This window comes from Papio anubis, chromosome 5 (assembly GCF_008728515.1).
Source record: "Papio anubis isolate 15944 chromosome 5, Panubis1.0, whole genome shotgun sequence".
Taxonomy (NCBI): Eukaryota; Metazoa; Chordata; class Mammalia; order Primates; family Cercopithecidae; genus Papio; species Papio anubis.
The window spans coordinates 147,895,973-147,913,998 of NC_044980.1; the positions used below are offsets into that span (position 1 = coordinate 147,895,973).

Consider the following 18,026-nt stretch of genomic DNA (forward strand, 5'->3'; position numbering starts at 1 on the left):
GCACTGAAGACTATTTGTGTAATCTCTCATGAGAATGAGCTCCAATAGTAATAGAATGTGGTTGTTGCCATAATTAACAAATTGATTACTCCAGGGGAAAGAAAATATATATATATATATTTGCTGTTTTATTTAATCAGAGAGGACACTCTTTTAGAATGACCTTGTTGGAGGAACAAACAAGAGGTAACTTTTAGCCCAAATGTGTTCCTGCAATCTCATAGTAGCTTTTTTCTTTGTATTACATAGAGGTAGGGTCTTGCCATGTTGGTCTACAATCTCCTGGCCTCAACTATCCTCCTGCCTTGGTCTCCCAAATGCAAGAATTACAAGGTGTGAGCCACCACACCTGGCCTAATAGTAGCCTTTTAACCTAATATATCCCTTTGTTTTGCTTAGTTTTGAATGAATTAAAGACATTAAATAAGAATTAGATGCAAATTACATTTATCCTTTGGACAATGTGGAGCCAGTGAGGATTTTGAACAGAACTGTGATATGATTGAAGAAGTTCTGTAGGAACATCTGCATGCTATCTCTGGCCCGTAGGAAATGCTTAATAAATGCTGGCTACTTGGACTGTTGCTGGTGTGGATCTCCTCTGTGTCATTTGAGTGATGAGTGGTCACCCTCTGAGACAGATCACAAAGGGCCCAGGCAGAAATAACCAGATGCAAAACCAGCCTAATTTTTTTGTGGCATCGACTAAACAGGACTAGATAGAAGAAAGGAGGGTGGTTTGGATTCCTCGGCCTAGGCTCTTCCTTAAGCATCTAGAGCTCATTTTAGAGTCTAATTAGACCAGAAAGGCCTTGTCTATTGACCCAGGAGTAGAGATGGGAAGAAAAGCCATAATTAATTTAACGCCTGGAAATCGGTGGGAGAGATAGACAAATGCCACACAGGTCAGTGAGCAGATGTAAGTATCTTTTCCTCTCCTCTCTCCAGTAACTTTTACTAGGCTTCCAAATGAAGTTGTTAAAAGTGGGGATATCAATTTGCATTTATTTCCCACAAGTGCTTATTGAGTGATTTCTGTGTATGAGGAGGCTGTGTAAGGTGCACAGGTGGAGGTTCTGTGGCCCCTCAGTCATAGCTGGGGTTCTTGAAGGAGCGCTAGGAGACTTGTAGACTAACTTGTGTCAAGCTGCATATATGCATCATAACAGCACAACTGGGATCTGATTCCACCATTCCATGGAAAACACTTTCTCCACGGTCATCTGTGACCTCTTTGTGACTAAATCCAAAGGATGAATGCCTGCCCTTGTTTTGCTTGACTTTTAGAAGTCTCTCCTTGAAATTCTCTTTCCTTGGCCTGCATGGCATCACCTTCTCTGGGTATTCCTTCTGGATCTCAGGCTTCCTCTTTCCTGTCTTATTTCTGAAACTTTCCCCCTGTGTATCCTTTAAATATCTGCATTCATCATGGCCCTCATTTATCCTCATGCTCTACACTTCTTCCAGGTTGATTCACTCTATTTGTAGTGCCTTAATTACCATTTACCTATAGCTGATTATTCCAAAATTGAAAACTTAAGCCCAGGTTATTCTTTTCAACTCTATCCCCTTCTATCTAAGCATGGGCTAATTGGACATCATGCTTTGAAAATTCCAAAGACGTTTTATTAAGTCTTTCCAAACTGTTCCTACCCATTTCCCTCATCTCAGTAAATGGTACTCCCACCCAAACAGTTGCCCAAGCCAGAAACCTGAGCATCACTCTTTACTCCTACCCCTACCTTCACCTAATCAATGGCTTATCATGGTGGTTCTACCTCCTTAATAGCTCTCAAAGCAGCTCACTCCTATCATTACAAAACTGTTAGTGGAGGCCACCTTCACCTTTTGTCTACATTACTCCAGTAGTTTGATCTCTTAATCCACACTGTTTGCAGAAAGGTTTTACCACACCCAAGAAGGGCCAGTTACTCCTGGATAATTCCTCAGCTGCTCCCTGGTGTCCTCAGGATCAAGTCCTAACTCTTTCATATGGTCCACAAGCCTCTTTATGAGCTGATTTCTGTTTCCCCTTTCAGCCTTCTCTCACATCACTTCAGCATCTTTTTGAATTATCTGCTCCAGCTACACTGAACCATCAAATGTATGATTTCTTGAATAGACCATTCTTTATCTGCCTAAACTTGTCTTTCATTTCTCCACTTCTTCATTTGGGTAACTCCCACTTCTCCTGAAGGACTCAACTTAGATGTATGTATGTCATTTCCTCCAGGAAATCTTGACCCTCAACCACACCCGAACCCAACAAGACTCAATGAGATCACATATGTGGATCCCATAACATCCTGTATTTGCCCTTGTCTTACTCCTTACTATATTATGATAGTGCCTATTTACTGTCCACCCCACCCCAACACTCTATCTTTGTTACTTCTATGATCCTAGTACATAACATGGTGTCTGTTATGTGGACACCTCTTGGTAATTATCTGCTCATGTATAAATCCACAATGTTGCAAAGAGCTCCAGGAGCACAGAGGAGACAGGGACTGCTTCATATAGTCAGTGGCATATAATCTGGATCGTAGGGGTGGGGAGGGAGGACTGGAATAGTTGGCAATGAGGAGAGAGAGCGCTCTAGGTGACAGAAATGGCTTCAGCAAAGGTTGAGATGCAAGGAAGTGCAAGGTGTGACTGAAGCAAGCTCTCTATGGGGGAACAATGGGATGCAGTTCTGAAAAGGCAGGTTGTGGTTAAGGCTTTGAGTGTCGAGCTACTAAGAAATTCTTTCTTTAGGTAATCAGGAGCCAAAGAAATTGAGTATGTGTATGAAATGATCAAAGAGGTGCTGTAATAGTATTAACCTGGCAGGCAGCTTTCAGGATGGATGGGATATGGGGAGGGGCTGGAGAATGAGCATAGTTGAGAGGCTACAGTGCTGACTGTCTTAGGGAGGTGAGTAGGAGGTAGGTAGGATGATGGCAAAGGGAAGAGTGAAGTAGGGGCAGCTGTGAGATAAGGAAGCTTGTATTGGATGGTCTTGGAAGAAGGTCTTGCATTCAGAGTAAAAGGATAAGATCATGGTGAAGGCTTGAAAAAAATGTGAGTGGTTTAGAGGAGTTGCAAATAGAAGCACGATTTGGATTCAAGGTAAAGACATCCCTCCTTGTGGTCTGATGGTGAATAAGGAGATCCTTGCATTGCCAAAAGCAGTGAGGACCCAGGAGAGCTGGGCCAGCATGGACTGGTGGTAGATCCCATCAGGCATGTTTTGTCTCTCTCCTACAGCGCTTTTCTCTGACCCAGAGCAGGGAAAGCAGTAGGGGTTCAAAGGAAAGGAAGCAAGTCCATTCTTCATGAGTTTCATATGCTTGTGCAACCTGTAAGAAATCATACCTTTCAGATTGCTCAGGAAAGATATTTTTATACTTGGATAACTATGAAAATTGGGATGTTTCATCATTTCCTCTTGTGACCTACAAGGCACCTGTGGGGTAATCAAGATAATGGCTTTGTGATGATAAATAGCAGAGCTAGTGTTGGAATGGAGAGCAGGATGGGGTTTGTGTTCCAACAATTGGACCAGATCTCTTGGTTCCTATAACTGCATTATTTGATGGTGTGCTGTCTAGCCCACATTTTCCAGACAAGGTCTGGGTTCTATTTTTGGAGTTGGCTTTGTAGCAGATGGTGTCATCCAATGTAACCAGCAGGCAGGGCAGGACAATTTTCTGTCCCAAGGATGCCGCCAGCTCCAAAGCAGGTGATCACTCTGGAGAGAGAGGGATAGAAAGTGGGCGCGGCCATCTTCCTTGAGGGGCTCCTGGAGTGTGTGTCTCTTCTAGCTGCACCTGCACCAGAACCACTAGGTTGGCTACACCTGAGTGCTCAGCATGGCACAATTCTGACCTTCTTCCGCCCACACTGCTCAGCACAGCATTGGTTTTGTGTACCATATCCTGCTTGGGGTGAGAATGAAGACAGCTGACTGCTAAGGTTCTACTTCCCTCCCTACCTGGAGAGCTGAAAACCTCCTTAATCATTCTGCACCTGCCTTATAGATCAAATAATTCAAATGGACAACTGGTTGCCAGGTGCTATCTTCATAGGAGAAGGGGTGAGCAATAGTTTTCTGCCTTTGAGCCCCTGCATCAGCCTCCTATTTTGACTTGTTACCTTGAATCCTGGTTTTAAGAATTTTGGAATTCACAGCTTCTTGTGATCACAATTGATTGATCATTCTACTTGACTTGGGCTCTCTTGATAAGTCTGACCTACCTCAGGGCCAGTCTGGTTTGCAGAATCTTTAAGAAACTTAACTGTCCTCATTATTTCCACTTGTACCAATGGACTGGGCAGTGTTAGATTTCTAATTCATCTCAAAGGAGTAACTATTGACCAACTTTTATATAGCTTATGTCTTTCTCCACATTGCAATGCATTTCTCAGTCCTGAAGCACCTTAGTCCCCTCCCTTCTCTCTGCCAATGCATTCTATCACAAGCAGAGGGGCAATTATCAGGAGATACAGGGAATACATTCCACACATGTAACCCTCTTCCCTAATCAGGGACATTTGTCCTCAGGTATCTTATCTGGTAGTCTTTCTTTTCCTTGACATCTTACATGGTACAGCTCATCTGTTAGTGTCAGAAAGACTTTGGGATGATAAAACCAATAATTCAAGTGTCATCAGGACGAACTAATCTTTCTCTTTTTCTCTATTTTTTCTTCCATCTCTACTTTGTGTCATTTTGGTTTTTACATGAAAAACCATATGGTTTTTCTTCAGGTGGTAAAGGGAAATAATCCAAAGTAGTATAATGGTAAATAATCCAAGGGTAGTTACCTTAGAGGAAAGAGAAAGCTCTGTGTTTCTCCTACTCTTCCCTTTGTCTGTAAACATACCAGGGAGGGACTCGCATTGACCTGCTTGAGTGATATGACTGTGCCTTTGGCCAGTCAAGGACCTAACCCCCTTGGCAAGGGAGATGGGTATTTCATAAGAAGGGGGAGGAGCAAGGGGAGTCATAATGGGAAGACAAGCAACAGCTTTTACTTGGTGGAAAGAATAGCAATAGAAATGAGCATCCACCTGTATTACTGAAGATTTTACTCTATCCTCATAGATTCATTTTTCTCCTAAGGAATAGATAAAAGACAAAGGAATCACCTAATTAAATTACTGGGGAAAGACAACAGTTTCAAAATTGAAAATGCTGTCTAAGCCTACCTTTTTCTGTCTACCTTTTTCTCCTAGTCATTTGCTCTGCCTTTTACACAAAATTGACAAACTTCTCCTTATGGGAAGACAGAGAAAGGATTTCTTCCCCATTACATTTGATCAAGTATCACAGTCTTCTTTCTGAAGGGAATATGGCAAGGAGACATGTATTGTCTTCAGGCAAAGGAATCACCTTAAGTGTCTAAATGGGGCATTGTAAGGTTATAATCTTGCTTCCATGAACAGCAAGTTGGGATTATCTGTTTTGAAACTGCTTCCTGGTTTACTTTTGTTGTTATTGTTGTTTAGAATAGCTTTATTTAAAAAATTCGAAAACTCAGAAGCAACCAAGATGTCTTTTTTTAAAAAAATTTTCATTGTAAATTATGGGGTACAAGTGCAGGTTTATTATATAGGTAAACTTGTGTCATTGGGGTTTGTTATACAGATTATTTCATCACCCAGGTATTAAGCCTAGTACCCATTAGTTACTTTTCCTAATCCTCTCTCTCATCCTACCCTTCACCCTCTGAAAGCCCCCTGTGTGTGTTGTTCCCTTCTATGTGTCCATGTGTTCTTATCATTTAGCTCACCCTCATAAGTGAGAACACGTGGTATTTGGTTTTCTGTTCCTGCATAAGTTTGCTAAGTATAATGGCCTCCAACTCCATCCATGTCCCTGCAAACCACAATGGGATATTATCTAACACCAGTTATAATGGCTATCATTAAAAAGTCAAAAAACAACAACAACAACAACAAAAAAAAAACAGCTGCTGGCGAAGCTGTGGAGAAAAAGGAATGCTTTTACACTGTTGGTGGAAGTGTAAATTGGTTCAGCCATTGTGGAAGACAGTGTGGCGATTCCTCAAAGACCTAAGGACAGAAGTGCTACTCAACCCAGCAATCCTATTACCAGGTTTATGCCCAAAGGAAAATACATCATTCATTATAAAGGCACATGCACATGTATGTTTATTGCAGCATTATTTACAATAGCAAAGACATGGAATCAACCTAAATGCCCATCAATGGTAGATTGGATAAAGAAAATGTGGCACATATACACCATGGAATACTGGTTTACTTTCGTTGAAAGAAAGCCCATGCTGACTTCTGTCTTCTGGTTACTTTACCTATAGGTGCTGAACTGATATAGGCAGATGATAGATGAGTAATATGGCAATCCCCAAGCCAGCAGAGGCCAACACCATGTATATAAAGCAGTAGAAGGCTGTGGGATTTGAAGTCTCTGCCTAGGTTCCATTCAACCCAGGACTCATGTGTTACTTTTGAGTCATAGCTTACTCTCCTCCTGCACCTGTGGGAGATAAAGAGGTTTAAGCATTCTGATGTTTACAATGTAGTTTAAACTGTCTGGATGAGTATCATAATCAACAAGACTTATTACAACTAGCACAAAATGGAAATGATTTAATTAAAGTGGGTTGTATGTGACTTTGAACAAACTTTTACTGAGATAAAGATTATAGTGCTGATACTTGATGACAGTGGTGGTGATTTTGATGGCTGGTACAGAAATCACCACTACTTTTATTCTCCACCATCTTTTCAGGGTGATAAGTTTCTTGACATGCATGACCCCTGGGGCAGCTGTAAGAATGTGCTTTTCAGATTCCCATCTGCGGGGAACGTACTTGACTAATGGCCCTAGCTTCTGTGCGCTGAAATCCATTAGTGTCTCTTTGCCAATGACATACTTTCCGAAGGCTGCTCCCAGGCAGTGACTGAGCATGGCAGGGATACTATGGAAGCCTCTTCCTGGGAGACAATGGTCCCACCAATGGCCTTGCTGAACTTTCCTTAGAATTGCACTGCAGTCTGAAACTTTCCCAACACACTTCCTTCCTTCCTCTCCTCTCTCCTTCGCTTGGGGTCAGATCTGCATCATAGTCTGATGGCTCTCCCACCCTATCCCAGTGAGTCCCTTTCCATTTTACTTCGTGGGTAATTCCCTTTACAAATTGCTTTCTTACCAATTATGGCAACATATGTAAAACATAACGTTTGCCAGTTGAACCATTTTTAAGTGCAGAATTCAGTGCTGTAGTTACACTGACAAAGTCATACAACCATCACCACTATCTATTGCTAAATTCTTTTCTTCACCCCAAACAGAAACTCTTTACTCATCAAGCAACATTCCCCATCATAATAAATTTCTTGTACTTTAATTCTGACTTGACATCTACTTCTCAGAGGACCTGACTAATGCAATCCCATTTAATCTTCATAACAATTGTTCAGGGCAGATATTACCCCTATATTCTATAAGAGGAAACTGAGGCTCTGAGATGTATATAATTTATAAGAGGGATGGGAGACAGAAGGGCAGGAGAAAGTTAGAGAGAACTTGCTGACCCTTCCAATGTCCTTCAGTTCAAAGTACTCAGCATGCCAAAATGCCCCATCACATTCTGAGTTCCGAGAGCATCTCTTTGTCTGACCTCTGCTGGAATCATGTACCTTGGGCAACTTAAATTTTTTTTTGTCACTGTAAGCATGTCTTTGAATGACTGTGAAAGTGCCACTGTATTGATTTTGAAGTTACAAGTACATTTTAGTGGGTAAGCAAATTTCTCTCTATAAAGTCTGTGAATAACAAAGATCAACTGGACCTCATTAAGGGGCAATGGTTGAAGAGACCCTCCTTCTGCCTTGGTTGTTCCAAATCTCACAATAGATCAGCCAAGTCAGTCATTCATTCCCTAATCCATCTCCCCAGATACTTATTCGGCAATAAAAAAAATCATTGAATAGGTGATTCTGATGGTAGGGCAAGTTGTGAGTTCACTGATGCTGTCCAGCCTCTCAATTTTATATGTGAGCTGATAGACAAGGTATCCCTTGCTGGATGTCACACGGCATATTATTGGCAGTTCAGGGAAACCTCAGCACTCTTGCCTAGCAGTCCAGTGGTCTTCCTACAGCTTAATGCTTCCTTTAGCTAAGAGGCCACTGCACACATACCTGGTTAAGGCTATCAGTAATTGGCTTTTACTTATGGTAATTTGATTTCAATAGTTACTGAGCCCCTACTCTGTGACTATGAGCTCCTGGAGGGCGGGGGCTGTGTCTTGTTCATCATCATATTACATCATATTTCCATGTGCCAGGACCTAGCACAGTGCCTGGTACATGGAAAATTCTCAACGAATGTTGGATAAGTGAATAGTGTTGTGAAGTCATGAGTAAAATGTAGGTAATTCTAAAGTTTCTCTCACTAAGAATGAATGAAATGTAGAACAGTATAAAGTACTGTGGGAGATCCAGGAGGATTATAGGCTGTGATCATTATGATGGTTAAAATTACAAGATCTGGGGGCAGACAGGCCCAGACTCATGCCTGGTAGTGTGACTTTGAGCAAGACACTCAACCTTTCTGTGCCTCGGTTTTCCTCATCTGCAACATGGACATAATAGCAGATGCTACCACATGGGTTGATTGTGAGGAATAAATGTGATAGTGCTTGTAAAGATTTAGTTTAATGTCTCAAAATATATGAAGTGCTCAGTAAATATCAGCTATTGATTTTCTTATCTTGTTGGGTTGATTAAATACGTGGACACAGGGAAAAATTAAATCACAGGGGCACCCACCGGAGGATTAAGAGCCTAAACAGTAACTCCAAGAGAAAAGAGATTATGTGGATTAAGACATTTGGGAAGGAAGCATCTGATATGGTTTTGATACATAGCTGAGATTTTCCCGGAATGGAAAGGAGTCCAGGAGATGATGATAATATGAATAGAGGTGTGATGGCAAGACTGCACCTGGGCCATCATTCAGGACAGTGAGGGGTGAATGGTGGCAATGCTTTTAGGCAGAGAGTTAAAGGCCATTCACGGGGTGGAGGACCTCCTCCTGGAGGAAAGAAGAAGCTACTTAGCTGCTTTACGTACTGCCAGGAAATCTCACGAGTCATATCCTTTGACCTAAAGAACAACATGATTTTCATCTCTTCATAACTCAAAGAGGGTTCTCTTTTCTTAAAGCACCCTTGTTTTTGAAGTTGCTGTCTGGATAAGGTACCAGCATATTGCAAAGGGATGATTCAGCTCTCTTAAGGATTTCTTTCTTTTTTTTCCCCCTTCCCTCCCTGAAACACAATGGTTTCATCCTGCAGGCTTACGAGGAGGTACAGAAATAGTTAGGTTCACATAGTGAATCATATATTCAAGGCCAACCAGATGCTGTTCACTGAGAAGACATTGAGGATCAAGGCTGTTTTTGAGCTATGGGCACATTCCTGCATCTGCTGAGTTTGTCAACAGACTTAGCCTCTGATTCCCAGGATTCACATGTCTCATTCAAGGCATTAGTATTCATTCATCAGCTCTCTTTATAAGAATTCTCTTTCTTCGGTCTTTGTGCTTGTGGCATATACACTGGGAGTGGCATCTTTGAAATGGGGGAATCTATCAATGTTGCTGGAGTGTACTCCCCTTATTTCGTTGTGTACTTTATGTGTAGATCCTTTTTCATGGCGGTTCATGCTACCTATCAAGTTTCTGACAACGTCATCCGTCACTGCAAAAGGCCAGTGTGCCCACGGTGTCTTTGTTGTTGTTGTTGTTTGTTTTTTTTGTAAAGGTTTGTTTCTTCCAGGTCAGTGAGAAGGAGTGTAAGTCTGAGGGGTGAATACCTCTTATACATCACCTATATCAATTTCTCCCCAGGACTGGGGGATGTCAATCCTTAAAAGGAAGAGAAGAGATCCTTTTATCTCTCTGCTTCCACATAGGATTAGCTAGAGGGAACCCATAATACAATGCTGGGCTGAATAACTGCTCAGCACCATACCAGCCTCTGTGCTCAGGGCTGGGACACAGAGATGCACAAGACATGATTTATAAACTGAGCCCTTGCCCGCAGGGGAGTGGTGGAGGTTTGTAAACCATCTAAATAAAAAATCACTGTGGTGGATAGTAAGTGCTTTAAAGAAGTGAGTAAAGCAAAGATGGCAGCCCAAGCCATGTTCCACTGAAGTACTATTTTTTTTTTTTTGGGGGGGGGGGGGGGGGTTTGGCTGTAACAGTGTTATAGAAACATTTTCATTTTTTTCAAATTTTAGCTGAGTATGCCTCCATTTTTCATATGCTAACAATCATAAGTTAGAAAACAGATCTGTTTTCTTCTTCATTCTGATCCTTTAGCATTGAGAAGTAATGAATGAAATCTAGGTCATTGTAGAATTTTTCGCTAACAATTTTCACAAATGTAATTCTATGAATTTGGACAGAATTGTGTCTCCCCACCCCAAATGGCTTGACAAATGTTATCCCTATTTGTGGAGGGGGAAGGTAAAGCATGAACTGATGAGTCTCTAGTGGACTGCTCTGCATACAAGTTCAGGGTGAGGGTTGATGAGGATTTGTTAAAGCTCCCACATGTGTCTCACAGGACAGAGCGAACTTGAGAAGCCGAGCTCAGGGATCAGAGCAGCCTGGTCTAGAGTTCTTCTTCTGACTCTTGTCAGCTCTATGGCATTTGGGCAATTTCTCCAACTTTTCTGAGATTTCCATTTTCTCATCTGGAAAGTAGAATAATAATACCTCCTTTGTACATTTACATCAGGGATTTAATATCAAAATACAACTAAAGCATTTAATCTGTTAAAAGAAAAATCTTCGACAAATGAACTATAGCAGAGTTTAATTGACCAAAAAATGATTCTCAAATTGGGCAGCCTTCGAGCCAGAGTAGGCTCAGAAAGACTCCAGTATAGCTCTAGGGTGGAAGAAGATTTATGGACAGAAAAAGGAAAATGACTTACAGAAAATGGGAATGAGGTACAGAAATAGCTGGATTGGTTACAGGTCAGTATTTGCCTTATTTGAACCCTGTTTAAACAGCTGGCCATCTTTGATTGGCCAAAACTTAGTGATTGGCACAAGAGTGGGTTGCAGTCGGTTTACACATCCAGTTAGGTTACAGTGTTACAGTTTACTACGACACATGGAGAAAACTTTAGGTTGAAATATGTTAAGGAGGCAGCTTTAGGTTAAACTGAATTTAACAAATTCAATGACAAGACATAGAAAATGCTCAATCAAAAGTAGTTCTTATTAAGAAATGTAGTTCTGGCCAGGTGTGGTGGCTCAAGTCTGTAATCCCAGCACTTTGGGAGGCCGAGGTGGGTGGATCACCTAAGGTCAGGAGTTCAAGACAAGCCTGGCCAACATGGTGAAACCCCACCTCTATTAAAAACACAAAAATTAGCTGGGGATGGTGGTGCGTGTCTGTAATCCCAGCTACGTGGGAGGCTGAGGCAGGAGAATCGCTTGAACCCGGGAGTCAGAGGTTGCAGTGAGCTGAGATTGCGCCACTGCATTCCAGCCTGGGTGACAGAATGAGACTCTGTCTCAAAACAAAACAAAAAAGAAACATATTTCTGATTCTTAATTATGCCTCTTGCCCTCTGGACTCTGGCCTTTCATTTTTTCATGTTTGTCACTGTGACACAGGATATTTTGTGACTGCATTCAAGGGAGGGGGAAGAGTTCAGGTTTTGGGTTACCATTTTGCAACAGAACCTGGTGATGATGGAGTAAGCTCTGGAGTTGGGCTGATCTGCTTTTCTCATGGTGTGATGTTGGTCAATTCAAAACATACATGAGTTTCTGTCTGCTCATAGAGAATAATAACTCCGTCTCACAGGGTTTTATAAGGATTAAGTGAGATAAAGATTGTAAAATGCTGGACACCAAACTAGGCACACTTTATGTGTTCAGGGAAAGGTATTTGTGGTTATTATTATTACAATTACCAGCATTTCTTAAAATCTGTTTACTTCTCCTTGACTGCCATGGGAAGATAATACTAATTTCTGTTCAGGCTTATGTAATACAGGAAGCAAGCTTTGGACTAATTCTCATGGGTAGCAATAAAGGGACGCCAAGCAGAATTTTGATTGCAGACATGCTAGGGCCGTCCTGCTGAGCATCCCACCCACCCCTCCCCAGAGGGCCTGTGAGTGCCTCTCCTGCATGTTCTCATCCCCTGGACCCCGGAAGGCCTTCCCTCCTGGGGAAGAACGTTTTGTTCAAAAAACCACAGCATCACGTTGTTCTGTCCAGTGGCATTTTCACCCACTGCCAGGTGCTACCTGGCATGTGGCTTTGATTGACAAGATTACTAATCCATTGTAATCATATTTTCATAATTAGTCCCTGTGAGGCTTGCTGGCTGCTCTCGCCCAGGTAAACTCCTGCCTGCCGCAGACTGTTTTCACCAACTGTCACCTCCCCAGGAGGGAGCTGTCGGTCTAGCACCCACAGCTGTTACTAGGAATCGCTTTTGAATTCTTCCTGATCTTCCCTTTTTTTGGCACTTGGCTGCTAGGAATCCTTGCTTGATTAAAAGTTACAATTATTGACTTCAGACTTGAACTTGTAGCAGAAATGGCTTTGGTTTTTCCATCTTCCTGATCACACACTGCTTGTTCCTCTTCTGCAGTTCCTTCCCTCACATCCTTCCCATCCCCCAAATCCCTGCGGCAAGGGTGAGAGGAAACTTCAAAGGCATTTCTGAATAAAAGAACACACGGTGGGATATCAATTATTTACCAGGCAAAGTTTTGGCAGGCACAGGGGCCTTTCCCTGTTTGTCTTGCTGAAGCAGGCAAGAAGAGTGATTTTGGAGGTTCCATTGTGCCTGCCCTTACCTACCACTGTGGCCACTAAGGTTTGTCGGGCTCTATCTAGACTCTTCGTTGGTACTCTGGCCCTGCACTGATTCAATAAAGAGTGACGGGGATGATATTACTCATTGAGCCCTTGCTGTATACTAGACCCTTGCTAACAGCTTCTATTCATCATCTTGTTGAATACTTGAAGCAACCTTAGGAAGTGGATATTAACTTTTCTCTCCACTTTACAGGTAGATGATGAGTGAAGGTGCAGAAAAGTTAGATGACTTGCCCAGGATCCTTTGGCTAGAAGCTGGCAGATCTGAGACTTGAGCCAGGCCCATCTCTCCAGAGCTGGTATGTGTAACCACTATATTATACTCTACAGTGAGCATGAGCTGTAGTGACAAGGAACTGGCACTACTAGGAGGAGGTGGCAGTGTCTGTAAGAGGGGAACTAGAAGTCTTTGAGGAAGAGGAGGCCTTGGAGACAGGAGGTTTTCTAGTCCTTTTTTGGTAAATGGAGAGGTGGAAATGTGTTTTCTTTGTGCCCTGTGCAGGGCTAGAGGAGGAAACTGCTGCAGGGCTTCCACAAGGACACATGGCCTCTGTCACTGGGCTTGGGTACCATTCGTTGACTCCATTATGTGGGCTTGTGTCCCTAGATGACTCAGCCCGTGAGTCTCATGAGGTCATCCGAATAATTAAAGCCAGGGTACCACTGGATTCTGCTCTCCCCCACTCAACAATTTTTTGGAATCTCCAAGTGCTTTACACTGGCATATCACCAGCTGCCCAGGTCATTTTTATTAGGGTATGGGAAGGAATTTATTGGGTTAGCTTGAATTCTGTTATATTCCTTTTTATTTGTTAATATTTATGGAGTGCTTGCTAAATGCCAGATACTCTTGATAAGAATTTTTTCACACATTATTTCAATCTTTTTACCCATGCTGGGAGGTAGGCTTTGTTATGCCCATTTTACTGGTGGGGGTGAGGGGGGAGAGAGGGAGAGAGAGAGGAGAGAGAGAGAGAGAGAGAGAGAGAGAGATCCTTATGCCCTTTAGTAAGGGATCTTAATCCAATCATCAATGGAAGTACTGAATCTTTAAATCTTCCTTTCTCTGTGAAGACCTCCGCTCCTCGTTCTCTATGTCTAAAGCTAGCATTATTAATATTATGGATTTTGAGAGTTAATAACTTTGAAGTTTTGGATGAATATTCCTTGTAAAGTGTGCATATATTTAGGCTTTGAGCACCAAGCTGGTACACCGGCCTCCAAAGGCTTACCTTTGTCTGGTTAAGCACTTAGAGGGCTCAAAATACATTTAGTGGAAAGTCCTGCTGTGGATGGAAGGAAAATTATTGACTCCTCGGCTGGACTCATGGTGAGACTCACAGTCACCAAGCTCAAATTCTCCAGGAAAGGATTCCTAACTACATCTGACCAGGTTGCCAATGCATTGACATACAGGACAGTGAATTTTCTTTGGCAAAATAACTTGCACTGCCTTCTCAGCAGGGAGCACAGAGCTATAGCTCAATACATCAGAATTGTTGAGAAAACATGGATGTCCACATCACCTGAATTTCCTAATAGGGTGGTGAGCCTGGCAACAACTATTTAGGAAAATAGGGTGGACAAGTGGAACTGGTTTTTTGCCTGGGTTTGGTGTTGAATACAGTGCCTACTTGGGATTGTATTCAGAGTATTTCCTCACAGTTTCAAATGATCTCATAATTTGACCATGGAATCTAGATGGTCTTCCAAGGACCTAAAAGGCCACATTAGCCTGGATAGTGTTTGCGTCTATAGACTCCTTTATCGTGTGGTACAAGGGGAACCAGTTAATGGCAATAACCTACTTCTTCCTGGCTACCTCTTGGCCCCCTCCTAACTTGCATAATTTGTCCCCATGTGTTCATGGGTGTATGAAGAACTGCCTGTGGTGCCTACAAATAATCCCTTCCCATTTTTCCCTTTTGTCTTCACACTCCTCAGTGATGTCCATCTTTGGTCATTATTGGCAGTGACCTTCGGCCGAGATGGGTGGATCACGAGGTCAGGAGATCGAGACCATCCTGGCTAACACGGTGAAACCCCATCTTACTAAAAAATACAAAAAACTAGCCGGGCGAGGTGGCGGGCGCCTGTAGTCCCAGCTACTCGGGAGGCTGAGTCAGGAGAATGGCGTGAACCCGGGAGGCGGAGCTTGCAGTGAGCCGAGATCCGGCCACTGCACTCCAGCCTGGGCGACAGAGCGAGACTCCGTCTCAAAAAAAAAAAAAAAAAAAAAAAAAAAAAAAAAAAAAAAGTTCATTATGAATCCGTTACATTTCATTCAATGCACCAGGGTTCCTAGCCTTATGGACATTCCAGTGAGGGGAGGCACACATTAAACAAACACGTCCCTGAAGAGGTTTTCTCTTGAGATGCAGAAAGCTGCACATCCTCTCCATACCTGAATGGGGCTATATTTCCTGCCTCGAATGTCCTATTCCCCTGCTAAACTGCCTATTTTTGCCTGGTCTCTAAATCAGCTTCCTGCACTGTTTAAAACCACTTCTAGCTTCTGCCATCTCCAGGTTGCTCAGACACTAATCCATGTCCAAGTCTGGGGTAGGTATTGAGGTAGGTGGAGGTCAAGGGGTACAAAGACACCTACTCCCCTACTTGACTGAGTGTTTTCCTCTAGGTGCTCTCAAGCATCATAACTTCTGAGGTCCATTTCAAAGTCTATGACAGCCATGCTTAGAAGTTGGGTTTAAACTGTGTACACATGTATATGTGTACATGTGTGTATATATGTATTGGTGTGTACATACATCTCTGTGTGTATATATGCATGTGTGTATATATATGCATGTGTGTGTAGGCACACACAAACGCATATACATTGTCTTACTTTTTAAAAGTAAATTTCAGGGATCTTCTGTGAAAAGAGACTCTGAAAAGATTAAGGAACATCCTATGTGGAAGAGGCAAAATGAGGCTCTTGATAATTTGTTGATCTATCCCAAGAGTGTTCCTGGGCTCCAGGAGATTAGAGGAATAAGCAACTTAGATACTATAATTCCTGAAGTATTAATGAGCTGTGTATGGAGACTCTACCATGGAAACACTATTTCAAATAGACGTGGTGGGGTTTCTCATGATGGCATGACTTCCACCTGACTCTTTTGGCAGAACTTTGCACAATTGGATCCTTCTTATTAGATCTTAGTTCAAATGTCATTTCTTTGAAGCACTTTTCCTTTACCCTCCAACTAAAGCTGTTCTCCCATTACACCCTAAAATCTCTATCATATTACTTTGTATCTTTTTTTTTTGAGATGGAGTTTCGTTCTCGTTGCCAAGGCTGGAGTTCAGTGGTGTGATCTCGGCCCACTGCAACTTCCGCCTCCCGGGTTCAGGTCATTCTCCTGCCTCAACCTCCCAAGTAGCTGGGATTACAGGTGCCCGCCACCACACCTGCCTAATTTTTATATTTTTAGTAGAGACGGGTTTTTACCATGTTGGCCAGGTTGGTTTCAAACTCCTGACCTCAGGTGATCTGCTCACCTCGGCCTCCACAAGTGCTGGGATTACAGGCATGAGCCACCATGCTTGGTCCTACTCTGTATCATTTTTAATGACCTTCAGCATTGTCTGAAATTATCCTAGTTTTAAAATTAATTTCTCAATTCATTTTTCTCTCCCTCTTGCCCCCCAATGCACGTGCACACACACACCCGCACCCCCACACCTACACATACCCACACACACATGGGTACACAACCATGTGCACATACACACATGCCCCAGAAAGAATAGTGTGCAGCAGTGGAGCTCTTGTTGGTTAAGTTTCCACAGCCTGAAACTGTAGCAGGATAAGCCTCAGACAAAACCCCTCAGACACCGAGTTAAAGAAGGAAGGGCTTTATTTAACTGGGAGCTTCAGCAAGACTCACATCTCCAACAACCAAGCTCCCCGAGTGAGCAATGCCTGTCCCTTTTAAGGGCTCACAACTCTAAGGGGGTCTGTGTGAGAGGGTCGTGATCGATTGAGCAAGCAGGGGGTATGTGACTGGGGCTGCATGCACTGGTAATTAGAATGGAACGGAACAGGACAGGACAGGGATTTTCACAGTGCTTTTCTGTACAATGTCTGTAATCTATAGAGAACATAACCGATTAGGTCAGGGGTTGATCTTTACCAGGCCCAGGGTGTGGCACCGGGCTGTCTGCTCGTAGATTTCATTTCTGCCTTTTAGTTTTTACTTCTTCTTTCTTTGGAGGTAGAAATTGGGCATAAGACAATATGAAGGGTGGTCTCCTCCCTTAAAACAATACCTGGTACATAGTTAGGCCTGATAAATATTTGTTGAGTGAATAAAGGAATGAATATTTTTCCCCCCAATTATGTTTGCCGGATGACTGTTGAGTACTAGGCGTCCAACATCTGTTGTCTTTGACCAGTCTTCCCCATCTCTGGGAGAAAATAATTGGCTCGTTAAGAACTGCATCTACATTGGCGTCACATTCTGTACCACAGAGCCATGCCGCCAGACCTGAAATATTAATAATAGGGGGAACTGGCTGTCCCTGTTTTGCACCTGCTTTAGCCTCAATGACCCTTTAGTTGAGAAATGTTTGTCATTTGACTTCTCCTCTGCCTCTTCGTTGGGGAGTCAAGAGGGCAGAAATGCCGTAGGAGTTCTTTGCTGTTCAGGAGACGGGGGCTGAACTTCCTGAGAACAGAAGCTTATGGAAGGTGTCTGTGAATTCAGGGAGGCTTCTGCTTCTAGCTCGAGCCTTGCCACCTCTGTGCACATGACAGGTTAACCGTGTGACTAAGGCAGTGATACACAGACTCTGAGAGGACCAGAAATGTGTCCTCACAGGATTGAAGGCTGTCATTTATCAGCGTCTGAGAAACATCAAGAAAAAATCTGATTTTTTCCCCTTTCCCTGTGTCTCTTTTCCTCTGATCACTGATCAAGTCCAGACTCACAGTCATTCTGCTTTACAGAAGGGCTGAAGTCACACTAAAAACTGAAACTTGACATGTTCTGCACTGGTGTGAAAATCGGATAAAATCCCTGGGCTTAGGTTAACTTCTCTGCAGTAACTTTATAGAACAAGGGTGATTCCTGAACACATTACAGCTTCCATAGCTGTTCCATATTCATGATTGTGTTGAATTCTTA

At 42.8% G+C, this 18,026-nt stretch overlaps 1 long non-coding RNA gene across 1 annotated transcript in view; it reads left to right on the forward strand.

Moving 5' to 3' along the window:
• LOC110743555 overlaps positions 1-13,106 on the forward strand; it is a 95,866-nt gene extending 82,760 nt beyond the window's left edge. Inside the window, exon 3 of the long non-coding RNA XR_002522826.2 lies at positions 13,088-13,106. This is a non-coding gene — a long non-coding RNA (uncharacterized LOC110743555). The remainder of the gene's footprint in view (positions 1-13,087) is intronic.
• The last annotated feature ends 4,920 nt before the right edge of the window (positions 13,107-18,026 follow it).